At 39.2% G+C, this 11,792-nt stretch overlaps 1 long non-coding RNA gene across 1 annotated transcript; it reads left to right on the forward strand.

Annotated features, from left to right (window-relative positions):
• Positions 1 to 2,766: 2,766 nt before the first annotated feature.
• Positions 2,767 to 6,065, forward strand: LOC109236482. The gene is made up of 4 exons (XR_002069499.1): positions 2,767 to 2,896; positions 4,057 to 4,124; positions 4,700 to 4,824; positions 5,785 to 6,065. It is a non-coding gene; the product is annotated as an uncharacterized LOC109236482 (long non-coding RNA).
• The last annotated feature ends 5,727 nt before the right edge of the window (positions 6,066 to 11,792 follow it).

Below are 11,792 nucleotides of genomic sequence, written 5' to 3' on the forward strand. Positions count from 1 at the left end.
TTTTGTTAGGAGCGGGGTTTGGTGATATCGAGATCCAAACGGAATTCCGAGACCGGGAATAGTTTCATAATGTCATTTAAGAATTGCACGCAAAATTTGATGTCATTCCGAGTAGTATAAGTACGTTTCGGCGCATTGGAAGTAAATTGAAGAACTTGAAGTTCATAAGTTTGATTCAATTGGTTTTGGGGTGTGATTCTTAGTTTTAATGTTGTTTCGTGCGTCCCGAGAGTTCGAGCGAGTCCGTTTTATGATTCTAGACTTGTGGGTATGTTCGGGTGGGGCCCCGGGAGTCCCGAGAGTCGATCGGACGAGGATCGGACAAAACTGAGAATTTTGAGCAACAGCTAAAGCATCAGGTCTATCATAATCACACCTGCGTTGGGCCAGCCGCAGTTATGAGCTCGCAGGTGCGAGGAATTGGCCGTAGAAGCGGTTCTGGAGCATTTGGAAAGGGACCGCAGGTGCGGAGATTTGTGTGCACCCGCGAATGCGCAGGGGCGAAAGGGAAAGGCGCAGGTGCGGAGTTGGGCGCAGAAGCGGCTCGATGGCCGCAGTAGCGGCCCACGCTGGACTCAAAGAGTTCCGCAGAAGCGGATAGAGCACCGCAGGTGCGAGACCACAGATACGGCCAAGGCACCGCAGGTGCGAAAATCACAGAAGGCAGAACCTCATTTAATATGGGACTTAGGCATTTTGAGCTCATTTATTTCATTTTGGGGCGATTTTTGGAGCTCTTAGAGAAGGGATTTCACCTAACACTTTGAGGTAATAATTCCTACCCAATGTGAAATAAATACATAGTTTATGGGTAGATTATAACATGTAAATTAATGAAAATTATGGGTTTTGGTGAAAACCTAGGGTTTTGATAAAAATGAGATTTTACCACGAAAATGATTATGAAACTTAGCGAAAATCATATATTTATGTTCCTAAGGTTATGGGTAACAACTTTCTTGAAAAATTTTCAGAATCCGGGCATGTGGGCCCGGGGGTGAATTTTAGAAACCTTACATTTAGGGTTGGGTAATCACCTAAATAGTTAGAATATAAACTTTTGAACATATATTGGTTAGTTTTTACACTATTTGAATACTTTTGGATTGTTCGGCTCCGATTTGAGGGTTTGAGCGCATTCTTGAATTTGGAAGTAGGCTTTGAGACGAGGTAAGTCTCCTTTCTAACCTTGTAAGAGGGAATTAACCCCATAGGTGAATTAAATAAATGTGTGTACCTGTTTGTGGGGGCTACGTACGTAAGAGATGACGAGAGTCCGTACATAGCTACTATCATGCTATTGTCCGGGTAGTTTAGCCCCCGTATCATGCTTTATTTGAAATGTTTGTGCCTTTACTTGCTAATTTAATTGCTTAAGTCATGTTGGAACTTGATAAAAGAATTGTAAAATGTTAAATTCACTTACTTGAAGATTGAATGGAATACTTGACTGTAAATGAGAAATTTATGTTTTCTTTAAAACTAATTGCTATTTGTCGATCGGGCCGAATGCCTCGGTAATAGATAGATGCATCTATGGTTTGTGCCGTTCGACCCTCGCCAGTGCACAGTTTAAATATTATGTTGGATCGGGCCGTACGACCTCGGCATAATTTGCGTATGATAATTCTTTGGAACTCCCCATGATTGATATTGCTTAAATGTCTTAAAATGTAAGCTGTTAAATTATAAAACTGAACTTGGAATTTATACTTGTGAAAGAAGAAGTTATTATTTCCTGTTATTGGGCTTCCAGTATTATTCATGAAATCCATGCTTAGTATAATATTTTAATTTATTATTGTTATCCCATAGTAAGTGTCAAAGTCGATCCCTTGTCACTACTTCTTCGAGGTTAGACTGGATACTTACTCGGTACATGTTGTTTATGTACTCATACTACACTTCTGTACTTAATTGTACAGGATATGAGGCAGGTGCATTTGGTTACCCGTCCGGCGCACATACTTGATCCTGGTTCGAGATTTCACGGTGAGCTGCCTCCCCTTCCGAGCCGTTCAGCATTATGCCGGAGTCTCTCTTTTGTTTTGTTGCTATCTATTCTATTTTAGGCAGTAGGATAGATATCTTTTATATATTCTACTAGTTGCCCACATACTTGTGATACTAGATCTTGGTACACATTAGTAGACTAGTGACTTTTGGGTTCTGTTCCTATGGTTATAAATGTTTCTAACTGCTTTCATTTATCAACTTAAATCAACTTATTAAATCTTTTAAATTATGAAAAAAAATTCTATATGGAAAACTCGTTAAAATGTGGAATCACTAGGTTTTTCGTTGTTGGCTTGTCTAGTAACGGTGCTGGACGCCATCACGGCCTGGCATGGAGTTGGGTCGTGACAATCTCGGAACGTCAAAGATATATCATTATGTCAAAGGATTACATTGGTAGGACAAGATGAAGAAAATCCCTATAGGGTTCGTGGCTTAATATTCTAATTGCTAATCAAACAAAATAGAATATAAGGAACCTAATGGATTGACACGGAATAAAGTAATCCACACTACAACAAATTTAATCTTTAGTGACCACTATTTTATATAAGGACATGAAACCGGTCGTTATAAGTATATGTCTATCGATCGAGAATTATTCTGAACGTTAAAGTCAAGTTTTGGTTCTAACACTAGCGAGGGAAAAATATCTTTGTCGTTAAAAGTATACCATCCCTTTGTTAAAACATAATTTATAGTAATTAAAAAAGAAAAAAAGGGCAGTTTTATCCCAAATTCCCCCCTCCCCCCAAGTCCACCCCCACGTCCCCTCTCTAACTAAAGCGAAACGACCTAAACTCTGCCTGTCGTAACTGCGATTTTGCATTCTTTGCGCCTCTCTAGTGAATTAGTCTTAGTGTTTGTTCTCCTTCTCATGGTAAGCTTCATCATCTTCTCTCCTTAAATCCCTTTTACAGTAGTAACTTCCCGTATTATAAAATTTCGCTGAAAATCAAATTGAATATATTTATACTTGAAAATTCTCGATTTATAGATTTATTCTCTACATTTTTATATTTTCTAGTTAAAATTAAATGATATTCTTGCTTAATTTCATAAATATAAGTAACACACGCTTAACTCTTTTCTTAACATGGCTCATTTTTTTTTCTTTGTTTCTAGTGTTTCTCTTCATTTTTTTATTTTTTATTTCTATTTCTTTCAGATGCCATTCATCAGCTGCGATGAATATTTAGTGCTTGTGAATTTAGGGATGTCAAATTGACTATTCTGAGGTATTTTAGTTGTTTAAGAAATCAAAGTATTGGGGGTGTTGTGCACTCAAAACCTAAGGTGCTATATAGTAAAAGTTGTCAGCAAAGTGTAATGCTATTATTTATTATATTTCTCTAAGTGAGTGAAGTGTTAATTTGTAAATTTGAGTTCCTTCTTTGTCTTTTTTGTCCTCCTCTACAATTGATCTTTTATGGTTCTTTGCTTGTTAAATATAAAAGGCTTGGATAAATGGAAAAGAGAATCTTGGGACCTACTTCATTTGCAAAATTTTGATCTTTATCTTTCTTAAAGATACAACTTGTATTATATAATGTGACTTCATGATATACTTTATGATGTCACAACAATGCATTCATGCTGAATTACCAATAATTTAATCATTAAAGTTGAATCCACGTTTGTGTGAGAACTTTGTTGTAGATAGTCTACTTTTAGCATGATTATTATCATTTCTGTCAGGTTATATATTAGTTTGTTTTTGGATTAAGGTTGCATATTAGTTTGTTGTTAGATTAAGGTTGTACATTAGTTTGAATCAGCAAACTTATAATTTTTACTATGACTTTTTTTTATTCTGAAGGTATGTCCTATATGCAAAATTTTATGTCTTTATAAAGATGGATATCTTTTTCAACGCATAACTTTAAGCTCTACATCCCTTGAGTAGGTTTTAAGTCATCGGTATGGTTGTTAATTTATTTTTTAGAAGGTTTACAAATGTTGTTTCAAAATATAATAGATGTGGTTTGCCATGTTTACAAAAAAGATGCTAACAGTGTGATGGTTTAATGGACTTAGCAGTTCGTCATGCTACTCAGGAGCACTTAGGACAGGCTAGGAGATATGAGGAGGGAGAAGGCTAAGAAAGAGTATGTAGCCCTAATCTCAGACTCAGATAGAGTTAGATAAGACTGATCTACAAATCAATTTTATTGACAACTCGCTCTTAATGATGTTAACAAACTTCCTTTGTAGTCATGTTTTCCCATTGATTAATTGGTATATGGTAGCTATAACTAATTTCTAAAGATGTCAAACACATTTTCTCGAAAAATCACATTACCTCGTTGACAAACTAGTGGCAGATTAACTATAGACTGCCAGCACAATATGCATAAATTACTCAATAAAGATGAAAATATACACTTTCTCCAAATATTGGTATGAATTAAACCACTCCATAGTCTTTCATTTTGAGTTTATCATCTTGAGATATGTTTATAACTCTGTGAAAGTATAAAATCTGTGAGTTTTTGACTTATAAAAATTGGTAATTTAACTTATCAACTGAAATAATGGACTCATTTCTTGTAAATAAAGTATTAAAAGACAAAAGAAAGGAAAAACAAAGTCTTGATTGTGGTTAATAATGATTTTAACTTTTCTCTAGTTCAAGTATTTGTACTTTTTTTGATAAACTAACATAAACCTACTCTTTTAATAGATCTAGAAGATGATGTGAAGAACCTGGCCTTGAAGAAAGTGTGGAGCAAGTAAAAGAATATAAAATGTTAAAGAGCAAGTTGAAGCACAAGAGGACTTATGTTATGTTTGTCAGAAATATTTAAGGTATGAATTCCTATCTATTTTTGTGGACAATTTATGATGGGGTCAAGTTCCAACTATGATGTTTCATTTTCTATTAGAGATGATTCCGTGCCTCTCTTCTTGGGCATGGTAATTTACTATGAGCTTTAAAACTTTCAGTAAGCTTTGCATCTATTCTTTATAAATTCATAATTTGAATAGTTAATGAGGAAGCAAGTAAAGCAACTGAGTCAAATTGTCTTAAGACGTTAGTCTGTATGAGGACATTTATGTGTTATGATCCTTCGACATTGTTATTTATCCCTACTACGTTTTTCAATTCATGTTGTGCCTATGTAATTATCTTCAGATTATTTAGAAGATCCGCCATTACCCACGATCATCGTGCTTGTAGTATCAGTCCTATAATAGTGTCCTGTTATAGAAAACACAGCTAGAGGGTAGGACTATTGATTTTACTTGCAACTGGATAATTTGCTCAGAGCTTGTGAATTATAAATCCAGAGTAGGTTGATAAACTCATATCCAACCAAAGCTAGCTCTAGTTTCTCAACAAGAAATAGGAAAAATCTAACCAGTCACTATTCATTTTTTCCCTGAAACACTCATAAAATAACTTTTTATGTACCTTTTGTAATATAAGGTTATGAAATATGTTATCCAGTCAATTTACAGCATGCTAAATAGACAACAAGTAAGACATTTTTGTTAAAAGAGGTAGTTGTAACCGAGGCTGCAATTTCAATTTCATCTCTCATTTGATTTGTGGAAAGAGGGCACAAAAATCTTAAGCTTGAGTGGAATATGACTACTAGTTCTGTAGGTTTCTTGATACAACAGTCTCCCAAGTAAGAGCCCTGCAGTAGAAATTTTCTTTCACATCCTAAGTACTAGCAATCGAAATGTTACATTGGTTCTGTAAACAAAATGAGCTAGGAGAAGTTTTCTTACTAAACTAGTTTGAACATATTGTTTTTACAGGTCAAATTTGAAATCTAATATTTTTCCCTTGAAGATGAGCGGCAGAGCAAGTTGAAGCGGTTGAAATATTAAAGAACAAGTTGAATCCAAAGAGGAACTTACTTTATTTTTCTGAGGGTTGTTTGAAGATGTTGCCATTTGTGCATGCTGCAATTCTTCTCTTCCTTTTTTGGAGTTGTAAAAATAGTGTTATACAAGTTGGATGGTATGTATTTGGTTATATGATTTTTAGTTCTTTGTAATTTACAATGATATTTAATATAATTATTGAGTATTTTCTATTCGTTCTTCTATATATATGTGAAAGCATATGAAGTAATGATTACTATTTGGGAATTACCAAAAAACAATATTAAACTCTCATATCGACGAAGGGAAACTAGGCCGTTAAAAGTGTTATTTGTGAAACTGACATACAATTACCGAAAGGCAAACTAGCCGTTAAAAAGGAGTTGTAACGACCGAATTTCTTACTGCCGCAAAAAGATATTTAATGAGCGGGATGTGTAACGATCCGGCCGGTCGTTACATGAGTTACAGTCCCGTTTTCCCCATCTCTGCTTCCTTATGTGTTGTTTAGCTGTATTTCATCATATCGTGGTTGTTTTGTGTTCGGAGTGGTCTTGGAGTGGAATGAGACACTTAGTCTCTTATTTAGAAGCTTAAGTTGGAAAAGTCAACCGGATGTTGACTTATGTGTAGAAGATCTCGGATGTGAATTCTGATGGTTCGGATAGATTCGTTAGGTAATTTTGGACTTAGGAGCGTGTTCGGAATATAATTTGGAAGTCCGTGGTAGATTTAGGCTTGAATCGGCGAAATTGGAAATTTGGTATTTTTCGGTCGACAGTGGAAATCTTGATATCAGGATCGGAATGGAATTCCAAAAATTGGAGTAGGTCCGTTATGTCATTTGTGACGTGTGTGCAAAATTTCAGGTCATTCGGGTGAGGTTTGATAGGTTTCGGCATCGTTTCCGGAATTCGGAAGTTTGAAAATCCTTAGGTTTGAATCTGTGACGACCCGGCTCGTCGTCACGTGAGTTACCGCCCCGTCTTCCCCATTTTCTGCTTCCTTATGTTTTATTATAAGAGTCTTGAGTGAATGAGTCGATTTGGATTGGTTTGGATGGAAATGAGACACTTAGTCTCTTTAAGGAAGGTTTGAATTGGAAAAGTCAACCGGATGTTGACTTATAAGTTAGAGGGCCCGGATGTGATTTCCGGTGATTTGGTTAGCTTCGGGGGATGATTTGTGACTTAGGAGTGTGATCGGAATTGATTTTGGAAGTCCGGTATAGAATTAGGCTTGAATTGGCGAAGTTAGTGTTTTGGCGAATTCCGGTTGGTAAGATTTTGATCCGAGGGTCGGAATGGAATTCCGAGAGTTGCTGTAGCTTCGTTAGGTGATTTTGGATGTGTGTGCAAAATTTCAGATCATGCGGAGGTGTTTTAGTTGGGTTTTTGATCGAATGCGAGTTTTGAAAGATTTGGATGAACTTAGGCTTGGATTCGATGTAATTTGATGGTTTAGGTGTTATTTGTGGTGTTTTGATGATTCAAGCAAGTTTGAATAAGGTGTTGGATCATGTTTGTGTTTTTGGTTGAGGTCACGGGGGCCTCAGGATGATTTCGGATGGCTATCGGGGAGTTTTGAACCTTGGTGAATTACAGGTTTTTGCTGTATCCGGTGTTTCCGCATCTGCGGAATATGGGCCGCATATGCGGTTCCGCAGATGCGAGTAGTTGGTCGCAGGTGCGAGTTTTGAGGTAAGGGGCTGTCTCCACAGGTGCGGGCTTGGAGCCGCATCTGCGGTGCCGCAGATGCGGTAGATATGTCGCAGAAGCGGAAGGGTGTGGATTTGGCATTTCCGCAGAAGCGGACAACCATCCGCAGAGGCGAGGTCCGCATATGCGGTAGAGGACCGCAGATGCGGTCGTGGGTTTTAAATGAGGATCCGCAGAAGCGAAAATCCGACCGCAGAAGCGGTAGACGCAAATGCGGTAATGGGACCGCAGATGCGAAAATCCCTGTTATCAGAAGGGTTTTTAGAGCTCATTTGTTCCGCGAGCTTAAGTCCATTTCCACCATTTTTAAGCAACCTTGAGAGCTCTTGGATGGAAATTGAAGGGGATTTCGAGTAGGTGTGATTGGAGGTGAGTTCCTTGACTTTAATACATGAATTAATGGTAGAATTTACATGGAAATTGTGGAAATTCATCAAAAGAGGGTAAAGCTAGGGCTTGGAAATTTGGTATTTCAAAATGGAATTTGAGGGGTCAAATGGACCCCAATTTTGGTAAATTTGATATGCATAGACTCGTGGCGAGATAAGGAATCCGGTGATGTTAATTTTCTGATTTTTCGAGAAGTGGTCCCGGGGCTCGGGTTTTGCCAACTTCGTAAATTTCGATGTTTTTCGAGTCTTTTCGATTGGGTTATATTCCCTTAGCCTATTGTAACGTATTCGTTGTGGTTTTGGCCAGATTCGACGCGCGAGGAGGTTGATTTGCGAGGCAAGGGCATAGCGAGCTAGGATTTTGGCCGACTTGAGGTGAGTAAGGGTTATAAATGATATCCAGAGGGTTCGAAACCCCGGATTTGCACAACGTAGTGCTATGTTGAGGTGAGACACACGCTGCATGATGAGCGTGGGGTCCATTACTGCTGGGGATTTGGACTTGGTCCATCCCGATCGATGATTCTACTGTATTTTTGACTGAGACTTAAATTATATCATTATAGTTTGGACTAGTTGCCATGTTTGGGGCCTTGTGCCGACCTGTAGAACCCTTAGGGGTAATTGTATATGATTGACCTCACTTTACTCGTAAAAATCATACCCTCAGTCATGTTTCTAACTGTTTAATCTAATATGAACCGGCTTTGGAATAACTAAACCAAAAGGAGAGTAATATGTGGGATGGGATCCCTATCTCAACTTAGTATGCCCGAGAGGCTAAGTTTGTAGTGACTGAGAGGGGTTGAGAACCCCATAGTGAGGATATTTGATATGTTATGGATCGGGCTGCACGCTGCAGCAGTATATATTTATATGGATCGGGCTGCACGCCGCAGCAGTATATTATTGGATCGGGCTGCGCGCCGCAGCAGTACACTCATATGGATCGGACTGCACGCCGCAGTAGTATAGCGCTTGGGCTGTAGAAGCCCCTCCGGAGTCTGCACACCCCCAGTGAGCGCAGCCAACTATTATTATTGGATCGGGCTGCACGTCGCAGCAGTATATATATATATATATATATATATATATATGTATATATATATATATATATATATATATATATATATGGATCGAGCTGCACGCCGCAGCAGTATACTATATGGATCGGGCTGCACGCCGCAGTATAATTATGATTTCGGTTATCTTGAGGAGTAAATGAGTTGAGTACTGGCTTAAAGGATTTTTACCTGACTTTTCATTCAATTGCTGTTTAAAGGTTCTTACTGCTTTGATATAGAACTACTTAGTGCTTTTTACGAGATCTCTTTCCGTCAGTCATTATTTATTGCTATTACTCACTAAGTCGGAGTACTCACTTTACTCCCTGCACCATGTGTGCAGATACAGGTATTCCGGAGGCGTAGATTGAGCTATTGCTGCTATTCAGATCTCACCGGAGTCATCGAGGTAGCTGCATGGTGTTCGCAGACCCGATTTCTCCCTCTATCCTCTTTACTTTCAGCATTTAGACTATCGTTTGTTTAGGCTGTTCCTCAGACTTGTATTAGAGGCTCTTGACTCGTGACACCAGATCGGTGGGATTTGTAGTGATATTTCTTGTTTTTCGCACATTTTATCTACTGTTACAGATTTACAATCATGTTAATTTGGTATTTAAACTCTGTTAATTGGGAATGAACTCTATATGAGGGATTGAGAGTGTTGAATTGGTCGGGCTTGCCTAGCACTGTGTTGGGCGCCATCACGACCGGGTTGGGGTCGTGAAAGAATCTGAGGATGATTTGGTGTTTTGATATTGTTTTGAGTGTTCCGAAGGTTTGAATGGTGATATGTGACTTGTAGTCATGTTTGGTTGAGGTCCCGAGAGCCTCGGGATGATTTCAGGAGGTTGACGGATCAAGGATGGGATTTGAGGAAGTGCTGAAGATTGCCTTCAGTTGTCATAACCGCATCTGCGGAGTGGGGACCGCAGGTGCGAGGCCCGCAGAAACGCATAAGCAATCATAGATGCGGCCATTGGTGAGAAGGGCAGGAGTCACAGGTGCGCGCATGGGACCGCGCCTGCGTGATCGCAGATGCGGGGTTTCGACCGCAGAAGCAGTTTTCGAGGTTTAAGTAAAAACCGCACTTGCGATGGATTTTCCGCTGGTGCGGTGTCGCTGAAGCGACTTATGGACCACAGATGCGGAAGTTCTGGGCAGAAAGTATGTAAGATCTCCTTCGCAAATTTCAGTTCATTTTTCACCATTTTTGGACGGCATTGGAGCTTTTGAGGGCGATTTTGAGGAGGAATTCAAGGGTTTATTAGCAAGGTGAGTGGCTTGAACCCTAATACTTGTATATGTGATGATTTCCCGTTGTTTAATCATGAAATTGTGGAAAATTAGGGATGAAATTGGGGAATTAGGGTTTGAAATTAGAGAGTTTAATTTGAGGAATTGAGGGGTCATTCGACGTCGGATTTTGATAGTTTTGGTATGTATAGAGTCCTAAGTGCAAGGAGTTTCTAGTTTTGTAATTTTTATCGAATTCCGAGACGTGGGCCCGGGGGCCGAGTTTGAGTCCAATTCGGGATTTTTGGTCTAATTTGATAATTTTCGTGTGGAGTTCATTCCTTTAGCGTATATTGATGATAATATATTGATTTTGATTAGATTCGGAGCATTTGGAGGCTGAGTCGAGAGGCAAGGGCATCGCGAGCTAGAGTTTTGTCCGGTTCGAGGTAAGTAATGATTGTAAATCTTGTCCTGAGGGTATGAAACCCCGGATTTCACATCGTTTCACTATTTTGAGGTGATGCGCATGCTAGATGACGAGCGTGAGGGCGTACACCGTTGGGGATTGTGACTTCGTCCATCCCGTAGCAACTATTAAGTTGCGTATTTGACTGAAAACTATTTGATACTTATGTTCTTTGGAAAGTATTACTATGTTTTGGGCTGAATGCCATATTTGGGCCTCGTGCCAAGCTGTTTGAACCCTTAGGGGCTTTTTACTACTATTCTTCACTGTTTTGAGTTAATACCTATACTCAGTCATGCTATATTTTTACTGATTTCCTAACTCAGTCTTATTTTACTCCGTCTTGATGCATAAAATGATATTTTGGGCTAAGCACCCTGTTTTACTGATAGCCCGAGTGGCTTGAGAGGTTTCTGACTGAGTGAGGCTGAGGGCCTGTGTTGTGAGGATATTGTGAGATCGGGTTGTGCGCCGCAGCATATTGTTACTGATTTGTGATCTTGAGAGGCCGAGGGTCTGATTTATTATGCCACGAGATGGCTCGTTATAGCGCTTGGGCTGTAGGAGCCCCTCCGGAGTCTGTACACCCCCAGTGAGCGCGGTACCCTGAGTGAGTGATATGATGTTGCCCAAGGGGCTGTTCTTGATTCATGCTATGCCCGAGGGGCTGATTCTGAGAGATGTTATGCCCGAGGGGCGGTTTATGATACATGTTTGCCCGATGGGCTATTTATGATTTTCATCACATTTACTCTAAACTTCATTGAACCTCTACTGAAACTATTGGAAAAATATCTTCAAATGATTTTATAGAAATTGGATTTTTACAAATGATTTGATTTATATACTGTTTTGAAAGCATACCGTACTTATTGTGATTTTATGACGTGGATTTATGTGTTTCTTACTACTCAGTCTTTATTTACTTTTATTACTTACTGAGTTGGCGTACTCACATTACTCCCTGCACCTTGTTTGCAGATCTAGGAGTTGCAGGTCGTGATTGCGAGCGCTGATCATTTCATCCATCGTGGATATTCGGAGTCGGCAAGGTAGCTGC

The sequence above is a fragment of the Nicotiana attenuata genome, unplaced genomic scaffold (genome assembly GCF_001879085.1).
Source record: "Nicotiana attenuata strain UT unplaced genomic scaffold, NIATTr2, whole genome shotgun sequence".
NCBI lineage: Eukaryota > Viridiplantae > Streptophyta > Magnoliopsida > Solanales > Solanaceae > Nicotiana > Nicotiana attenuata.